Raw genomic sequence first — 21,292 nt, 5'->3', positions numbered from 1 at the left:
CAATGGTTACTACAGTGTTACTACTATTAAACAAAAATGGAGTCTGACTTATGTAATAAGTAATCTGTAAGTAGCCTTAGACTGAGGAAAGGTAATTTAGACTGGCACAGCAGTTGTGCATCAAGGACTCAAGCTCCTTTTACATTGCATCTTTATCATCTGTAATATTTGCCTAGTAGTTACAAGATGGCTGTTTTATCACCAGGCCTTATTTCTTTGTTTAAGTCAGGAAGAAAGGGTAGAGTATTAAGGGGAAAGATCTGATCTTTGTTAGGCTTTGGCTTTTAATTTTTCATAAAGGAGAATTTTTCTTTCAAACTGGAAAGTAGACTAGGGTGGTGCTGGCAAACCTATGAAACATATATCACAGCAAGCTGTTTGCATCACTGAAAGTTCTAAAAGATTTGCAATCACTGGACTAGGGTATATAATTGGGTAGCCTCCTTTCTACTGTAGAGGAAAAGAAGAATGAATAGAGTTAAGACATATACATCTCTACCCTCCTATCCTTTTTAAAATTATAAAACAGGGTCTCATTAAGTCACTGAGTTACCCCGCTGGGCTCAGACTTGCAATCCTCCTGGCATAGCCTTCCAGAGTGCTGGGATTACAGGTGTGTACCACCACACCTGGCATATTTTAGTTTTTAAAGTGACTACATCCAATTCTTTATGATTAAATATAACTCAAGAAAATTCCCTTAAAATCTGAGTTTGCTAAAATTTTTATTACTTTTTTATGAATGAATATTCAGATGCTTTTATGCATCTGTTAAGATCATCATGCTTTTTCTACTTTGCCTTATTGATATGAGTACATGAATGTGTTATCTGATGTTTCAGCGATCTTAAAATTCTTGGACTGTGCTCAAGTATATTATGATACAATATTGTCTTCACACTCTATAGGATTGTTTGCCCTTTTTGGAAATTTATGCTCATGAGTAAGAGAAGTCTTTGTCTTTTCTCACATTTTCCCATGTGGCTTTAATTTCACAAAAGGAGTTATTAAATAGTCCCTATTTCTAATCTTTATTCAAAATGTTTTAAGACTAATTTGATTCCAACATAAAATAGTTGGGCAAGCATAGACAAGCCATTCAATTTCATTGAAGCTCCACTTTTTATAAACATGAATAACAATGGTATTAATTCCATGAGATTACTAAGGAAACTAATTAAAAGTATCCAAGTGAATCACTTAACTCATTGGCTGACATACAGTCAGCACAGAAAAAATGACAGCTTTAGTAATATTATCATTAGTCCTTTTTCATCCACAGCATATGAATTTTTTCCTTTCTGAAAAACAAGTTGTATTTCTTGTGTTATAGTTTTATGAGAATATATTCATTTTTGAAAACACTTACTACAAGTTCTCCCAGAGCACAGTTCTAATCACCAAGCATTAGAGTCAGGTCTTTGAGAATATCCATGATTTAAAATGCATCTGTACTGCTTTAATGTTAGAGCATCTAGATATAAGTAGATTTAAACACATTTCTCATAAATTCTCAAGTTAGAATTCTTCATTTAACACATTGAACTCATCCTCATGCAAAGGGTTAGAAGACAATAATGAGAACGAGACTCGGTGTATGGATGCTAATGGAAGCCATTTGGACAAGGCACCCCATGGGGAAGCACTAGACACTCACACTTGGCTGAAGCATCACCATAGTCCCAATCTTAGGGGCAGCTGTGTTCCAAGGGACATGGGAAAATGGCTGGAGGCATTTTTGGCTGTTACAGCTGGAGCGTTGGTGCTGCTATTGGTATCTAGTGGGTAGTGGCCCATGCTGCTGCTGAACATCATGCCCTTTGCAAAGAAGCCCCAGTAACAGAGGATTATCCAGTCTCAAATGTCAACAGCTGCAGCTGAAAGTTGTATGAGGCAAGATGGTTCTCTAACACAGCGTTTCTGGGTATCTTTTGGGTTTCTTCAAAATTCCTCAATCCCAGGTTCTTCTCATTAGATGTTCTATTTTGAATCAGTAGGGCCCCTAAACCTGGGTCTTTAAATACCCAGATAAGCCTCAGGTAGATGGTCCAGGAAGTTAGGTATAAGAAGTACTGAAATAGAGAACAGTGACAACATATGAATAATTTACTAATTAATAGGAGGCCATAAAAATGAGTGGTGGGCAGCAGGAAGAATATTGGCTGTTAGATCCCTTGGTTCAGGGTTCCATAGCGAGCAACTTACTGGCAACTGAAGTATCATTTCTGAGAAGGAAGGGACAGTTGAAAAGAGAAAGCAAGATATATTAATAGTACAGAAAGGAAGTAGTTTGGGGACATACCATTGGAAAGAAACTTTCAATTGTTGCTTTTTGGGTTACCCGGAAGAATTTCCAAATTTCACTTTCTCTACTGCTTAGCTGGTCCTGGTCCTGGTCCTGGGGGATGACATCAAAGAAGTGTCAGTGGGTGACTTCAGAGTGTCTTCTGACCAAGTCAAAGCAATTTTTCAATTTTCAACTTGGTCTGTCCTTTATTTGGATTTGAAAGTTGACTATAATGATTAAGCTAATCCATTACACTACTTTTTAGTTTGCTACCCAAGCGAGGAAGTACAGCAGTGTTCAGCTAAGTGTTTGGAATTTCTAACACAAATTAATGAGATTGTTTCATATTAGATCATTTTTATATTCTCTAGGAACTGCATTAGAAATTTTTATATTATTTACCTTTATGCAATCTTTGTGTCCATCATTTTGGTTTATTTTGCTTAATATTAGATAAAATTTTAAAACTATTTGATGCCTCCTTCCTAGGGTTCTAAAATTTAAAAATTTCAATGAAGCATTACATTTGAAAGTTTCAAAATGGTTTTCCATGATGCTTCTGCCAGTACTAAGTAGGAGAGTAAGTTTGTAAAGTAGTGACATTCGGTAACACCAATGCTGGCAGCAAAGATAATTAATGCCACAGTTTATGACCCCCTTACTATCATCAAATTGCACATAGCCTGGAAATGCTACATGTTGTTTGTTTATTTATATCTCTTCCTCAAGCCAAATAGATTGCACATAGAAACTCCAACCACAGCAGTATTTTATTTATCCAGAGGTCACTTATCCAGTATCTGTGAACATTTAAAATAGGACTGGTAATCAAATAATAAGTAAAGGCCTCCAAACAGCCAAAATAGATTTCACAAAGCCAAAAACAATATATTCATGTGTTCACCAAAAAGGGCCGTAGTCAAAGTTTATTTACTCTTATGTTACAATATGCTAATTGTTCTGATAATTAGGATTTCCAGACCACAATACAATAGAAGGGAAGGAGTCAAAGGAGAAAGGAGTGAATTGCAAACTACCTAAACAGAAGCAAAATATTTCTTGTTGACAGCTAAAAATATGGACAAAACTGTTTAAGTCAGAAAAATTAAAAGGGCAATGTACCCTGAAGCTAACATAGGCCACCAGCCACATTAAGGGCACAACATAATTATTTAACTTGATTACAGTGAGCCTAAGTTATAAACAATAGCTAAATTACATTTGGCATAGGCCATTTAATAAAGCAAATGTTTATAATCCATTTAAAAAGAAATTAACCCATTTTCCCTTGAGAAATTAGAAAACACTGCCTAATAATGTGACAATACCATATGAAATGTGTTATTTACCAAAGATGGTAAAGAAAGTGGCCTTTTGACATAGCTCAGAGTGGTAATTGCCAGGTCATCAAATCTTTTGTTTGGAAAGACATGGGACCTCAGAGTCTAGAAGTGATGGAGTGGATACAAAATAAAGATGCTTACCTTGCTCATTTGGGGAATTTACCCTCTTGCACACAGAACTAGGAGGCTCTATGACTTCTTTCTTATAATTCCTTCTTGCTTTCTGCAGTCATCCTAGCTCCTACTATCATGGGAGATTTCATCTTCTGAGTTTGACAATTCTTTTGGGCTTCTTTGTAAGACTGCTTAAAAATCTGTTCCATTACAACCTATCACAGTTACTGCAGGAGGTGGCCATTGCATGAAATCGAGTTATCTCACACCCTGTAGGGTATATTGCAGTGATAATTGCAAGGTGCTCAGTGTTCCTGAAATGAATCTGAGGGCATTGTGGTTAGCATCTTTTAGAAATTAAATTTTTATTCCAGAAAACTAAGTTGGGATCCACAATAATGAAATTTCAGTGGGATTTTACTTTATTATATAGGTTGCTAATGATAAAACCAGCAGGCCATCACATACTCAGTATAGATAGGTATGTGATACTAATTATTCTACTCTGGAAGCATGTTGGAACAGAAAGTTTTCTTAGCAGCTCCTCAAGTTGAGCTGATTTGCATTTTGATTTGCTTCCTAAAAACCCCAAAGGTTCAAAGTATTTCTTATTTTGAAAATTTCACTCACTATTTTCAGAGCAATGGAAAAATTGAAGTGTCTCACCATGTGATGCAGCCACGTTAACTAACTGTTGGTCACATGGGTTTAATGGCCATTTTCTGAGCACTGACTGTATACATGGCATAGCGCTGGTGCTGGAGATATGGGGAAGGAGGCAGAATCTTCAAATCCTTGTCTAGAGGCTCAAAAAACCGGATAAATGGTAGTATTTTCAGAGATGGGAAAGATGTGAGAGAAAATTGCAACATCTATTATTGACGTATTCATGTTGAAATGCCTATTAGCCATCCAAATAGAGAAACATATTCTATTTTTGACCATCTAGGCCCCCTTTAGGAATGTAGCTAGACATGGTAGGTCCTATGTTCAGTAAACATGAAGTTATACGGAATGTCTCCTTAGTTTTATCTAATTTTCCTTTAAGGATAAAAATATCTCACACGTGGGTGCATGCATATGCATACACACACACACACACACACACACACACACACACACACACACACACAAATACTCTGGACGTTCCTTGAGACTCTAAGAAGAAAGTTAAGGATTGGATTCAATAAGCAGTGTTCTGATGAAAGCTAAAAGTCAACTTAGTTCATTCTTATTTAGTATTGTTATACTGGCTTTTAACATTTCACAGTCAAAAAAGAAAAGAAATGTAATTCTTGTGCTGTTATAAATAACAATAAAAATCACTTTATATTGTATTAAAAAGATGAACCTTAAGATCCTGAAGGTGCTAGGACCCTGAGACCCCCTGATAGGAAATGGTACAGACTTGCTTCCCTTTGCCCTTCTGTGACCTCTCAGAGCAGTTCCAGCTTGACTGTCCAGATTGGACTAGGGCTGTGAGGACAATGGAGGCAATTTTTGAGTGCATTCCTACCTCTGTTTAGTTTGTTCTCCGCATTGAAAAGTTCTAAAATTGGAACAAAGAAGTTCCACAGCCTGGAGAAAATTCTTTTAATTATCCTTGGCCTTGGCCACTCCCGGTAGCCTTCATTTTCTTGCTCAAATTAGTGTTCTCCTTATAAGGACAAGGCAAGCAATTAGAGTAGAAGATTTTCTTTTTAAATTCAAGACTTAAAATACTGAGCTTTTCCTTCCGAGATAGACGGAAAGTTTTTGAATAAATGTCAGTATCTCTTTAGATGGATAAAATTTGGTCTGTAAACCTACTTAGGGTTTGCGGTTTCCGTTGTTGTTGCTGCTGGGCCTGCCATAACAAAGTATTGCACCACTGACCAGGTAGCTTTAACAGCAGAAAAGCATCTTCTTCAAATTCTGGAGGCTGAAGTCCAAAAGCGAGGTGTCAGCAGGGTTGCTTTCTTCTATCTCCTCTTCCCTCAGCTGGGATCTTCTCCATGTGTTACCACCTGGTCTTTCCTCTGTATGTCTGTGTCCCAATCCTTTCTGTTTACAAGGAAGCAGAATCATATTGAATCAGATGATCGCATTTTACTGGAATTATTTTTTAAAAAAACCAAATACAGTTAATTCTGAGATAGTGGGTGTTAGAATTTCAACATAATGAATTTTGTAGATGAGAATTTAACCCATAACAGTTTCTATCTTATTTAACTCTTGCCCCCGCAAAAACCTCACTGTAGTATGGAAACTTAGAACCAGCAGTCTTCTGTTTATCAAAGGAAGTTTAGCAAAGTTTCAGTACTATTGGCAATCTTTCCTCTTCCTTCCCTTATGTATTTTGTAGAAGACAAGTTCAGCAAAGCTCTTACTTAGTTGCCTCCCATTCTATGAAAACTTTTTTGCTCAGACTCCAAAACTGCAGTTGATTACGGACTCCTATGTAAGCACAGACCCTGCACCACAACTGGTTACATGCATCTCTAACCCTGATCAGAATGAAGAATAAGGTCAAAGGCTATGTTTAACTTTGCATCCTACTATTTAGCCTGCCATATAATAAGTGCTTAGGAAATGAGAAGGTGAAATATGTACAGGTAGAGATAGCGTATGTTTCATATAATGTCAATAAAGGTAGTCGCTTGTATATTTGGTAATAATTTAAGTCTTATACTCTCATTATCTTCACAGATTATTGATCATTCTCATTGTCACAGAAATTTCTACTGCTATGAATCATTCAAAAGCTTAGATCCCAACTGATCATTTATTTTTGAAAGATGATCATAATCAGTACCATTCAATGGTATTTAGTATGAGCACACCTCTATAAAATCTAATTTTGAAGACATAGAAATGAAAACTCAGTGAATTAAGGATTCTGTTCAGGGTCACAAAAAAAAATAGCAGAGCTAGGATAACAGTAAAAGTATATTTTTAAATTACTAATTTAATACATATAAAAGATCTTGCACTATATTTTCAACTCACAAGTCTTTTACAGTGAAAGAAATGAGCAAAGGTAATTCTTTGCAGAGGCTTTGTCTCATACTAACCCAGCTTCAAGTTCCTGTTGCTCATCTGTCCTGCTTTGTCCTGCTTCCCAGTGCCTGGAGGTAACTCACTGAATCTTCCCTTGAGGAGTCCCTGAAGCTGGGCAGCCACTCTTACAGAGGCACAGGACTGTCTGGCCGCTGAGTCTGGAGCTTGTTTCCTAGCCTACCACCTTGTCTAGAAGTGAGATTTTTCTTCCATGACTGCGTTTTGCTCTTCTTCCTTTCCCAGGTTGTAATCGTGTCCACTCAGAGTAAAAGCAGAATAGTATGTTAACTAAAATCCATGCATTGAATCATCAGAAAGCAAAGATGTTGCTCTCTCAGCCACTCATATGGATGAGCTGTAGTTGTTGAGGAAAAAGGAACATCACAACCAAAGAGGGCTAGGAGGGTTTTTTCTTACACATGCTAATCAGCTATGTGTTGTATGCCTGTGTTTTGACTGTGATCCATCACATGAAGTCAGATGTGGAATTTTCTGCTTGTGATGTCATGTTTGTGTTCACTAAGTGTTAGATTTTGGTGCATTTCTCATTTGGGGTTTTGGGTTAGGGATGCTCTATCTGCATCTTTTACTCCGAGACAACCCATTCTAGCAGGACGAATATGCACTTGTTGTACAAGAACAGAATGCTGGAAGATTAAGGAGGCCAGTCTTTATTGATACCTCCCTGTCAGTTATAAAACACCCTGATGGTGCTGGGTATGGTGGTGCACACCGGTAATCCTAGCACCTGGGAGGATAGCTGTGAGTTTGAGGACAGCCCAGGCTACATAGTGAGTGCAAGACCAGCCTAAATTATAGGTGAGACCCTGTCTAAAAAACAAGCGCACAAGCAAACAAACACCCTGATGGGGGAACTATTGTGGATTTCCTAGGGAAACAGGGAAGTATTTCTGAAGAAGGGAGCACAGGTAAAATTCTGAAGCAAGATGTGACGGAAGCTGAGTACAAATGAAATAAGGAAATGTGCATGAAATAAGAAGCATGGACAGGAGTTCCACAGAGAGAAAAATGAGAGACCTTTTGCTGCTAGAATTTTATTCAAAAATCAGTTCTTTCTTTTCCTGTTGCAGTGTAGTTGGGCTCCCAAGGAAACCTGAGATTGCTGCTTTCTCACAGTCAGCTCCTAGAACAAATGGGTTTGCCATGGCTCTCAGGAATGCTGGGAAGGGAGGTGGTGACCAATCATCTTCACCTTACCCTGACTCAGAGAGAAGTGAGGAGGCATCTGTGATGCCAAGGCCTCCAGAGAGCCTCGGGATCAGGACCTCTGATGGAGACGGTCCTTAGTGGTCTGTTGCTATAGTGCACATTGCCTTGTTCAGTGACTTCAAACGCCAGACATTGCTTATGCCATGGCTTCTGTGGTCAGGGAGCTGGGTGTGGTGGAGCTAAGGCATCAGGGTCAAGTCCTCTCCCGGGTCTGAGTCACAGTGTCAGCACAGGCTGTGGTCCTCTCAGTGGTTAGCTGTGAGCATCACCTCCAAGATCACTCAGCTGGCTGTTGGACAGCCTCTAGTCCTCACCGGCTGTTCCGCAGAGAGCTCCATTCCTGACTGCATGGGCTCTGTTTGTACAGCAGCTGGCCAGATGGACAAGGGAGACAGCAAGAGGGACATACTGGGCAGAGCTCAGAGTCGGTTGGTGACCTGCTCCTGGAAGTCGCATTGCGTTACTGCTGCATTCTCATCGGAAGCCACTAGATCCAGCCCCACTTGGGAGCAGGAGGTGCACAAGGTGTGAACCTCTAAAGCAGGAGTTACTGCAGCCCTTCTTAAAGGCTCTTCTCTCTTGAACAACATGGAGAGTCTTGGGACAGGAAACAGAATACATTACAGAACTACATTTGTTTTCTAAGTGATATATTTTAAAATGTAGCAGTGCCGTGTGTATTCCCATACTGCATATAAAAATAACACAAATGCCATACTGGGAGAGTTCTGACAGTTCCCTAAAGTTTCATCAGATTGCCTTCTATGATAACATCAAGAGAATGGAATTTTTGACAAGGCATTGGGAGGAGGTCAGTTATTTTGGAGCACAGGTCTCTTTGTTTCAAAGATAGAGTCCTCGTGCTGGCATGAAAGGTAGGTTCTCAGCCAGAGGGAAATTCAAAGAGCTGAAATCTTGGGGAGGTGAGGAGGAGAGGAACAAAAGCCAACTGAGGATGTGGGATTAGGTCCAGATGAGGCAGGAGAATTCCCCAAAGAAAAACTAGCTCTGAATATTTGCTTAGAGCAAGCTCTTCCCTTCCCATTAGAGAGAAAACTATCTGTTATAAGTCTCTTCTCAACCCTACTTTTCCCTGCCCCTGCTGGCACTGAAGCCCGCAAACCTACAGAGAGACGAACCAGCATAGTGAGCTGGTCCTCTGTACTGCAGCAGAGCAGTGCTCACGTGGAAGAATGCCAGGGGCCTCATTCAGTCCGCACAGCCCCACACAATCAGAGCCTGCTTGGCTCAGGCATCCCACCACGGATCTGAGCTTCTGCAATACACTTCTGGACAAAGAAAACAGCCTGATTCATTCCTAAGTCTATTGGATGTACTTTATTTGGGAAAACAAGGGTGTGATCAAGAATTTATAACACATAATTGACTCCTAAGACCAGGAAGCTGAGAAGGGAGCGACCAGATGCCACCAAGCCCCCAGCCGTGTTCACTGTAGCTTTGCATGCTGCAGGGGCACTCCTGCCTCCTGCCTTCTCGCAGGCTGCTCTCAGTCAGATGTTTCTGCACAGTGGTTGCAGAGCATCGAGTGCTGAGATGGAGCAGGGTGGGCAAAGTGGCATGTCTGTTCCTTGGCAGAATTCTAGCCCTCCCTGCTCTTTAGATCTCATTTAGAGGAACTTGAAGTTTTAGTTTTTTGTTTTTTTTTTTAAACTATAATGGAAGTTTATGGACTATATATGTAATATTTATTTAAACTCCAAACTTTGAATAATCTTTATTTTTACTGAAATACCAAGTCTTGGCCTTTTAAATTTCATGGCAAGTAAATGAGTTTTCCATAAAAGGAAAGGTGGGGAGAGATGGAGGAAGGGAGGGACGGACAGACAGAAGGAAGGCCTTCCCACGGGAAGAGTGCAGTGTGGTGTGTCCCACCCCAGTTCCCCTCACACCCCCAGGTGTGTGTGGTGACTTCCTAGCTTACCAGTCCCAGAGCCTCCTCCCATCCCCGCTGACGTTTGTCATGATCATTGAAGGAAGCAGAGAGAGGGTGCTATGGAGTTCTTACTGGAAACTCTTGATGGTACCTCAAACCACCAGTGTTGTCAAAGGCAACTCTATCTCGGCAGACCTGAATTCCCATTTCATCACCACCAGCGTGTCACTTTGAGTAAATGACTTATACTCTGAACCTTGTTTTACAATGCACCTGACACAAAACCGGTGCATACTAGACACTCCCTATGTGGTGACTTCCTTCCCTTTTCCCCCAGCAGATAGCAGTGACTGTCATCACCGGTCTTCAGATTGAGACCCCATTCAGTCCTCTCCTTCCTTGCCCCTCCCCCACATATTTTCCAGGATAGAAACCATTCCTATTCACCTGGTGGAGGCTCACCCATATAAACTATGGGTGAGATATATTTGGCTGTGTAGCTCTGTCACAGGCTGTGAAGATTGTTGGGAAGAGGAGTTCATTTTTTTTTTTTAAAGGGAGACAGCAACACAATCATGTTACCGGGCAGACACGCAGGTTATATTAACACCGAAATTATTAATGCATCTGTGACACTTGCAGTGCTCTGCCAGATGACACAGAGCCTAGAAGTTCTAAAGACCTGTGGTCAAGTCCAGAGAGAAGCCTGAGGGTGGCTTAGCAGGGAAGATGAAGTCCCCTGCAGGTTGGGAGACTGAAACATGAAAGCTACACAAGAGAAGAATTGGGGTTAATGTTTGCTATGGTCATGTTATGCTCATGGCTTATAGAATGCATCTATGTGCACATATGCTACTTTTCAAGATAATATTTGACACAGGCATCATTAACTTTAGTTTGTCCATAAGGTACATTAAAGTAAGGGACTTGCCCAAAGCCAACCAGCCAGCAAGTAATTTAATCAGTACTTGAGCTGGGGTCTTTGACATTTCATTTTGGTGCTTTTTCCGTTAAAGCCACTGACTTAATGAAACTGTCTAAGGTATGGACAGTCTGGCTGAAGGACAGAAAAGAGACCACTCCAGAAACCAAATAGAATTTGATGTTGGAGAGAGGTCATGGACCAGCACTTGTTTGTTGGCCTCTCTCAGAATTAAAATTGGTATCAAAAGATAGGGAAAAATCTTACCTTTCTGTTTATGTAAACTTGATTAGGAGGTACAAGTAGGGGCTTAGGGGGAATGTTTGCCCTTTGGGGATGTGGTCTGGTGGTCACCCAGAGAGCTAACATTTCACTGCAAGACAGAAATGAGACATTTTTCCTTTAACTTCCAGTCCCTCAGGCTGAACTGATATTGTTGCTTCCAGTGAATCACCTGTGAGAGGTAACTGATGTGTAGAGTTTCAGAAGCATCATAGGTGTCAGAAAAGCAACCAGAAAAAAAAATCAGTTCCATATTTTCTTCTAAACCATGGCTGCAACTTGGAAAATGTCAATAATATTCTGTGAAGATCAGACAATTTATTCTATTGTTCTAAGAAAACATGGGCCATTAAAGATGGTAATTCTTAAAGGACTTTTTAAACATAGTAGTAGTAATAGTAACAAAATACCAACATCTACTGAGTGCTTGTTATGTGCACGTACTGTTTGGGGAGAGGCTTTATATTATTAACTCCTTCAATCTTCAAATAATAAAAAGTGTGATTAACAAATACAGTGAGAGTTTAAATTTCTAAAAATTACTACAGTGAAACACACATTGCCATTAACCTCCTCAGAATACTCCGGTTTCTTCCAACACACTTATCCCAGCAGTTCTGCAAGTCCTCTTTCTTGAATGTCTTTAGTTGTATTGTCCTGGCTTCAGTATTCCGAATCAGTTTGGCACATTTGCCTTGCATAATCATTTTGACTTTGGGGAACACAGTGCCAGATCTTGGTGAATAAGGTAAAAGAGGACACACCACAGTGTTTCTACGAGCCTGTCTTTCTGTTGGGTGGCACTTGCCCGCAGCACTCACCATATTTTTTTAATGTACCTCTTAAAGACACTCATGCAAGAGGGCTTCCTGAACTGCTTCAGAAAGTAGCAAGAATGATGGGATAAGTATATTCAAAGTGAGAGGAAGTGCTTTGAAACAGATTAATGGCAGTGTGTCTTTTACTGTAATAAAGTTTTTAAATGTCAAATATTCACCATGTATTTTGATCACACCTCATATGTGGAGAAGGTATTGTTTTTATTGCATTTCATAATCAAAAACTAGAGGTGAGAGGTGAAAGAAATTTGTTGCAAGTCTTACAGCTGGATCCAGAGATAAGATTTCAGCCCAGGCAGCCTGATTTCAGAGCCTGGTGCTCTTCACCACTCTGCTGTAATGGATTTTATGAAAATCAATCAGTGCACAAGACAGCCTTTAAAAACACTGTAACACTTTAGCTATAATTACATAAAAACCTACAGCATTACATTAGTGCCAGTGGTGGTTTCAGCTCTCTGAGTGTTTAACTGCTCCTAGGGAAATCTTCATAGCAGCAGGGCCAGTAGCTCCACGGTTCCGCCTCACTGCCCCGACTCCAAAGAGACTGGCCGCCAGTGAGAAGAGGAAAGCAGCCAGTTATACCTCCCAGCTCTAAGTAAACTAAGTACTGTATTACTCACTCACTTGTCAACTGAAATTTAAGAAAATGTAGAGGGTTAAGTGCTATTTTAGAGCAAGATTTATAGAAAGAATATGCCATAATTTATATTTGTATAAATTTATTTATACAAATTATTTTTATTTATACAAATTTATACAAATTATTATAAATCTAGAGCAAGATTTATAGAAAGAATAAGTCATAATTTATATTTGTATAAATTTATTTATACAAATTATTTTTTATTTATACAAATTATTATAAAGTCATAATTTATATTTATATAAATTTATCATTTATATTTGGGAGCTTTTTATACATTGTGTCCCTTTACTTCTGGTCCTGGCCCAGATGTAACCGATTCCATAAGCTTTTTCCAGCTTAAACACTGTTACCGTTAGCTGTTTGGGGGCTTTTATAAGTCCTGCACTGTTTAATGACCTTTGGTCAGGCAGATCCTATATATGGTAGTGGCCCCAAAAGACTATAGTGGAGCTGATTAAAGCTCCTCATGCCAAGTGACTAAGGATCGTTGCATCATAGCCTAACATATCACTCCTGTGTCTGCGATGGTGTGAGTGATGCATTATAAGTATCTGCAGTCCTTACAACTTGATAATAAATAACCATTACTGGCATGTGTTTGTAATACTTTTATCATTATTTTAGAATGTATACTTCTACTTATATCCAAAAAAAGTTAAAACAACCTCAGACAGCTTCTTCAGGTGTTCCAGAAGAAAGCAGTAGTCCCCCAGGATGTACAGCCTCCTGCATTGTTGCCACTGAAGACCATGGAACAAGATGTGGAGGAGGAAGACGGCAGCACTGATATTCCTGATCAGCTGTGGGTCTAGGTTAATGTATGTGTGTCACTCAGTGCTTACTAGAGAAACAGATATAATACAAGGTACCCAAATATACAAAAATTTACAAGATTGGCTTACAGTGGCTGCCCACAGAGTCAGGTGTGGAAGGGTGCAAAAGGTATCTCTGTGTACTGGGGACCCAAAGGATCCCCTCGGAGGCCTGGAGATCAGTGTAGTGTCTGGTGTAAGGCCATATCAGCAGGCCAAAGCTTCTGCCAGAAGGCTGAAGGGTCAGGCTGGAAGTAAAAGTTGGAAGTCCAGAAGAGACGTCCACGGGGAAAGTGAAGACCAGAGCTCCTCTGAACAGAAGCAATCCTTCCTCCTTCCTTTCCCTTTTATAGCATTCTGGTGCTAATCCTCCCTACTGTGGGTCTTCCACACCCAGAGATATGCAGAGCCAGTTTAGTTGGGCATTATTTACTCAAATTGACACAATCAACTACCACAATGTGCCTGTGACTTAGTTTTTAACAACAATAAAAGTGGAAAATAAAGTTTTAAAAGTGCATGTGGTTCAATCCTCAGAACCAGAAAATGTAAAAACGTTCATAGAAAAGGATATAAAGAAATCATTTTGTACATCTGTACAGTGTGCTTGTGTTTTATTATACATGAGTCCAAACGTTCAACATTTTTATAACAAAAAAATTACAGTAAGCTAATGTTAACTTATTACTGAAGAAATAAAAATAATTCTCTGTAAAGTTTGTGTTGCTTAAGTGTACAAAGTTTTAAAAATCTATAGCAGGGTGCAGTAATATCCTAGGCTGTCACATTCACTCCCCATGCACTCACTGACACCCTGAGAAACCACTAGTTCTGCAAGATATGCCTTGAGGTATAGAGCAGCACGATGTTTATACTACACAACAGCCCTTTTTCCATTGAAACAACAAAATTGTTGTGAATTCTAATTCATATTTCTGCTCTGTTGTGGACAAGTAATCAATGTATTGGGTTTCCTCACTGAGGCAATCATTGCAGCAGATATTATACCGTATCTTACTTTTCTATGTTTATATACATAAATACCATTGTTTACACTTGTTTATAATGCTCAGTATACTAACATGCTGTGTAGGTTGCATCCTGGGAGCATTAGACAGTACAACATAGCCTAGGTATGTAGTAGGTTATACCTTGTAGGTTTTTAAAAGTACATTCTGATACTTCTACAATGATGAAATTGTCTAAGGATGGCTTTCCCAGAATATAACTCTGTCATTATGCAACATATGACTGTATTCCTGTCCTAGAACAATCTCTCCATAAAATGTCTGTCATTGTACGTGGCAGAGAGAAATATCTGCTTCAATGACTGCCTGGGTGAAAAAGCTCTATATATCGATTTGTTTGCCCATAAAAAAGTAGAAAAATAAAGTAGAATTTGCAACACTTCTGTAGGTTTAATGCACAAAGAGCCAACTGCTATAGTATAAATAGTTGTAATTTAGTCTCCCTAAGAATGTGTATCTATATGCAAATGTTGACCATAATGTTGTTATACCACGAACCCCACCATATTTGGAAAATGAACAGGTGGCACTGTGTTATCCTTGTGATTTTGCAACAGCCAACATGTAAGCTTTAGTTTATGATTTTTCAATCAAAAGAAACGAAGATATTCTTTTAAAATATTAGCTTCAGATTGAAAAGCATGTGGTTAGCTTACAAAGGCTCCCAGACTGAGCAGAAAGGCTCAGTACTTAGACTTGATAGAGGGGATCAGTAAGTGAGAGATACCCACTTTTTTAACTGGGTGCTTTCCTAGGATCCAGTTAGTAAATAAATAACTTGTTTCAAATCAGGGCTGGTTGAATTCTTGCCAGGCAGAGGCCTGGGGTGTGGAATAGTCCTCAAAATTGGACATAATTAAAATCTGAACAGACATAGTGAGAATTCTGCTCAAGGCAGGAGGATATTCCCCCAGCCTGTTCTCCAGTGTTTCACAATGTGAATGTTGCCCTTGATTCAGCACTGGACAAATGTTGGAATGTGGAAAATATGGCTCCTGATATTCCGGCTTGAAAGCTAGAATTTAATACAGTCTTGTGGAGAATCCTCAGACCAAAGTAACTGGCCTGAAATGCCAGTTAAGGTACTTGCTTATAAGACTATCTTTCGTGTTTTTTTTCATTGCTACATTTTAAAATTTTTATTAGTATATGTAAGTAGTACCTAATGATTACATTCATTGTAGGGAGTCAGTGCGTGTACATAACACATCAATTCTCTTTACTTCCCCACCCCCTCCTCCTTGCATCCCCCGGTCTGCTTTCTATTTGCAAAAAACCTATCTCCTTGTTTCTTATTATATATGTTTTATTTTGCTCTTGAAATTATTTGTAGTTTGGGTAAAACTGTTTAAATTAGGTTATTTTTCCATGCATGTAACACTGGCCTTTTCTTTCCATTTACTTTCCTCGCCACTGGCCTATATTAAAAATTAAAATTTTAAATTAACCTGTGACTCAATTTAGTGTAATAGACTGAGTTTAGACTTATGCTATACTCAATCATCAAGTTTTGAGGTGTGATAAAAAATTACACTATGTGCTTAAATAAAAAATTCATTGTGCAATTTAATATGTAAAACACACATCCCATCGTTCTTGCCACTTTCTGAAGCTGTTCTGGAAATCCTCTTTTGTGAGTGTTTTTAGTTGGGCTTTTATGTTTGCCCTGGTGTTCTGAATGATTTAAAACATTTGCCTTTCATGGTCATGGTGCCAAATCCAATGAATAAGTTGGATAAAAATACATGGTAATATTTCTATGAGTCTACTTTTCTGTTGGATGGCACTTGACAGCAGTATCCACCTTTTCTCCCTTTTTTCATTAGTACATGTTTCTAGTATGTGCAGTTCACAATCATCTTTGGGGAGTAGTTATCTACACTTAATACGGCTTGTTTTTTTAGTCCCTTTCCCTTTCTCTTCCCCTCCCACCGCCTCTATTTCCATTTTTCCCATTTTCATTCTTCTTGATATTATTAATCTTAGTTCATGTTTATGGTATAGAATGTTTACATTCATTGGGGTTATTCGGGTCCATATATGGCATATCTTTATTCTACTTATTTCCCCTTCCCTCCCCTCCCCCTCCCCCTTAATCTCTTAGATCCCTTCCCAGTTTACCAGAAGTTCAGTGCCCTGTTTCCTTCTATCCATCTTTTGCTAATCTTTTTGTTTGTACTTTGCCTTATTCAAATGAGAAATACCATACAGTATTTAAGCTATGTGTCTGGTTTATTTCACTCAACATTATATTTTCCAGGTACATCCATTTTCCTACAAATGGAAGAAGGAAAAGAAGGACATACTTGTCCTTCTTTATAGCTGAGTATACAAAATATTTTATTTTGTATAGATGCCACGTTGTCTTTGTCCAGTCATCTGTTGAGGAGTATACAGGCTGCTTCCAGGATTTATCTATTATGAATTGTGCTACTATAAACATGGGTATATATGTATCACTGTCGTATGATGTCTTTAGCTCTTTGGGGAAGATACCTGGCAGGGGGATTCTTGAGTCATATGGAATTTCTAGTTTAGTTCTCTGAGAAATCTCCATACTGATTTCCATAATGGTCATACTGGTTTACATTCCCACCAACAATGTAGGAGGGTTCCTTTTTCACCACAGCCTCATCAACATTTTTACTTTTTACCTCTTAATGTTTGCCATTCTTTCTGGAGTAAGATGGAATCTTAATGTTGTTTTAATTTGCATTTCTCTGGTGCCAGAGATGTTGAGCATTTTCTCATATATTTGTTGGGCACTGTACTTCTTCCCTTGTGATGTGATTTGGGGTGTGAAAGCATCCATCACATTTTTGATCATGTCTTGTAAAGAGACTCATGAAAAAGGACTTCTAGAATTGATTCCCAAAGTAGCAAGAAAAATGTATCCCATTGTGTTTTCCAAGGGAAGGGGACAATTTTGAGGAGGAGTAATAGCAATGTGTTTTCCACTGTAATAAATTTTTTATGTTGGAAAATTCTCTGTAGTTTTCCATCATCCATTGTATTATGCACTTATTGGTCATACCCTCTGTGCTCGACCTTGTCCTACACATAAAGATGAATCAGACATAGCTCTACCATCAAGGATCTGCTAGTTAGGAGACAAAAGAAGACAAGTGAATAACAGTTACAGTACACTGTAACAAATGCAATGCCTGAGTGCTGTGGTTTGGAGGAAGATCCTCCAAAAGTCTGTATGCTGAAGGTTTAGTCTCCAGTCTGCAGTTGTTTGGAAGGAGATGGGGCTTTGTAGAAAGAAGTTAGATCATTGGATGTGTGCACTTGAAGGATTCTGTGGCCTCTCCTTTTGGCTGTCTTTGCTTCCCAGTCACCATAACGGAGCAGCTTCCCTCTACCATGTGCTTCTGCATGATGTATTGACTTACCACAAACCCAAAGAAATGGGCCTACAAAGCATGGACTAACCCTCTGAAACCATGAACCACAACAAATCTTTCCTCCTTTTAAACGAGGTAATTTGTGATAGTAACAGAAAGCCAACTAACACACAGAGGTCTGTGTTGGAGTACAGTGAAAGCACAGAGGTAGGCCTTCCCAGATGAGATGATGTACATGACAGTTCTTACAAAATGAGGAATGGGATAAAGACAGGTGTTGTCAGCCAAAAGAACTGCATGTGCAAATGGTCATGGATGACCATGTGGAACTTCAGTATGTAGCTCCACAGAATTGAAGGTTCAACGTTTGAGTGAGGGTTGGTGGTGGAGGGTAGGCACTGAAGCTATGGAAAAGAAGGCATGAACAAGATGATAAGAACGAACCTGAAATTCACCCACAAAATCTAAAAGTTATGGGGAAACCATTGAAGAGCTTTGAGCAATGGAGTGAGCTTGTAAGATTTTTCTTCCCAGATATTAGTCTGTTGGAAACATGGAAGGTTGATGGAAAAGAGGAAAGGAAGGCTCGGCTCAGTAAGGATGCTGGCGCAGTACTCCTAGGGGCCTATACTAAGGCGTGAGTGGTAGGAGTAAAGAGGAGAAGAGAAGCCAAGGAATTTGTAACTGAATGTGTAAAAGAAAGGAGCTATGGATGGCTTCCAGCTTTTTTTTTTTTTTCATGAAATGTAGGTTAACATATTTGGAAAAAAAATGCAATGATGTAAGATTTGTGTGAACTTATTTGCAATGAGTCAGGGACATTCAAATGGAGTTAGCCTTTATTCTAACAGAGAGATATTCATGTAAGGAAGATACAGGAGGCACAAAGAAGCTTGAGTTGAAACCACTGACTTGGATGGAGTCACTTGGTCAGCACTATGAGAAGAAAAGAGGCTGATGACAAAGACTAAGGAACCCCAACTCTGAAGGTGTGAGAAGCTGAATGAGAGAGAAAATGGGGAACCAACTGGGAAAGAGGTACATTTCCTTAGAAGGCAAAAGAAAGAATTATTTAAAGAAAATTGAAGAGATCCAGATTTATTGCCACATAGAAATCTGGCAAGGTAAGACTGAAAAATGTCCCCTGGGTAAGACAGATCAGAAGTTATTGATAACCTAAAGTGAAACCGGTTGGCTTCAGGAATAGGGATAACAATGTTGATATCTATTAAACAAATGAATGAGGTTTTGTCACAGTGTCATAGGGACAGAGCTCAGGATTACTGGTCCCTAGATGTTAGTCCTAAAAATAATTAGGCAAAATGGCTACTTTATTAAATAAAGAGGAGCAAAATTATTTTATTGCCTACTTACTTGTACATAATGCCATACTAAACATAGCACAGGCAGGTTTACACATAGTTGTGCATTTATAGAACTCGTCTTTTACTGCACAATCAACACTCTAAAATTGTATAAATTGACCAAATATAACCTTTTACAGTGACTGTTTCTACAGAGTGTGTTCTTACAGAATACCAATCACAAGAGCCTTTAAATATCCAGAGAAGGCTGTTCTGTATTCTGTGTGTGAATAACTGTAATCCAATCTTGATAATTTATAGTCATGTTTAACCCTCACTTTCAGGAAGTCCTTTCTCATATCTCATTTCAATCTCTTCTGCTATATTTTTAGGACTATTTTGTCTCATTCTGACCTCAGTGGGTAACAGATTGTTGCTATCTTCAATATATTAGTTCTTCCCATCCTGATGGGAGAATTACAAATTTACTTTCTGCTTGGAATTCTCCAGGGTAACTTCCATAAAATATAAAGAATTGATCTTGCAAAATGCTAAAGGCTTTAACCGGTTAATGTACACAGATTGTAGGCAGAGCAGGCAAGAATGTGACAGAAGTTTTTAATCAAGAAAAGAGGCATTCAAGTTACTGTTACATCTTTGAATTGGTTTTTATGTGTTACCCCTTGGTGCTTTGCATATGAATTTCTTTTTTACAGAGAGAAGTTTGAACTTTCTTGAACTCCACAGAGATTCCTGGTGGAGTCTCCTACTGCATGGTGTTTCAGTGAGTCCATATTGAATGAGAAATTATCGGAGCACCCGTCAGGTGCCTCTACATGATAAACTAGAATCCATTCTTATCATCAATTTGCTTTATCTAAAATGAATGGATATTGATTCTTAATTCCAAACTAACTCAAAGATTTATGACCTAAAATTATAGAAAGAAAAGCTCCCAGTTCCTTGCCCCATGAATACTGCATAATGATTAGCATTTTGTTTGTGTTGAATACATGGAAAGTTATCTGTAGATGAAGTATGATTTAAAAAATTTGCATAGAACACATTGACTTGCACATTACAGATATTCTTTAATATTGTACAATGCTATCCATCTATTTTCCTCACATTTTAGACTAAAATTTCTTTCCCCATTCTCAGGTAAAAATACACATGCCAAAGAAAAAGCGAGGTGGATATACACTAACTTTCTAACACTGTTGAGTTATTGTTGAGTTAGTCTCACCCCTACCACTGAAATGGAAATGTGCCATTGGAAGGAAAAAGACACCTTGGTTCTCATAGAAGATCTGCCATGGGCAGCTGTGAACAGGTGTCCTGCATTTTATGACTCAGATATTCCTCCCTGTACCGCTCTTCAGTTTCTTTTGGGAATAAAAGTGATGTTATTAATCCAAAATAGTTTTACTTGCTCTCCTTTGCACTTATGAGAAAGCCATTCACATTTGTTACAGAACAGTTTGGGAATATACTGAGGAGAGAAGAGAAATCAATAGTCTTTGTGGCATACATAGAGCTATGTACATTGAGGTCACCAAGGAAATACCAGCTGGCTGTTTGGCTAGTGTGATCGTTGATTTTGTCCATCAACTTGACAAGAGCTCAGGATTTCTGTTCTCTGGATATTGGTCCTAGAAAAAAATGTTAGGCAAGCATGTGCTACAGAAGAAATTCACATGCAAATCACTGAAGAATAACACATGATCCAGTCTTGATAACTTATAGTCATATGTAGCCCTCACTTTCAGGAAGTCCTTTCCCATATCTCATTTCAATCTTTTCTGCTGTGTTTTTAGGACTGTTCTGTGTGCAAGTGTCTGGAAAAGTATTGTTTCTGGAAGAAATTAGCATTTGAATCAGTAGACCCAGTAAAGAAAATCCAGCCTCACCAATATGGTAGACATCGTCTAGTCCACTCGGGGCTCAAATAGAACGAGGGAAGTTTCCCTCCCTCCCTCCTTGATGGTAGATTATCTACCTTTTCTTGTCCTTGGACTTCAGAGCTTCTGGTTCTCAAGACTCTAGACTCCAAGATTTTAGACTCCAAGACTTGGACCATGAGCTGTCCTTGTTCTGTAGTTTGTAAACGGCATATTATGGGGATTTTTTGGCCTCCATAAAAGCATGAGCCGATTCTTGAAATAAAGTTCTTTAGGTGAGTGCATGCATGTGTGTGTGTGT

The 21,292-nt window shown here is 38.9% G+C and overlaps 1 protein-coding gene and 1 long non-coding RNA gene across 2 annotated transcripts in view; one reads left to right on the top strand and one right to left on the bottom strand.

The window, feature by feature from the left end:
* The window catches only part of Ryr3 (ryanodine receptor 3), a 547,606-nt gene that overhangs the window by 124,004 nt on the left and 402,310 nt on the right, over window positions 1-21,292 (top strand). The window lies entirely within an intron of this gene.
* On the bottom strand, window positions 1,603-5,173 carry LOC102024003. The gene is made up of 3 exons (XR_260345.1): window positions 5,096-5,173; window positions 2,303-2,398; window positions 1,603-2,072 (listed from the first exon to the last, which is right to left on the bottom strand). It is a non-coding gene; the product is annotated as an uncharacterized LOC102024003 (long non-coding RNA).

This window comes from Chinchilla lanigera, unplaced genomic scaffold (genome assembly GCF_000276665.1).
Source record: "Chinchilla lanigera isolate Chin_1 unplaced genomic scaffold, ChiLan1.0 scaffold00015, whole genome shotgun sequence".
Lineage (NCBI taxonomy): Eukaryota > Metazoa > Chordata > Mammalia > Rodentia > Chinchillidae > Chinchilla > Chinchilla lanigera.
The sequence above is the reverse complement of the archived record's forward strand: the minus strand, read 5'-3'. Positions and strand labels throughout refer to the sequence as shown.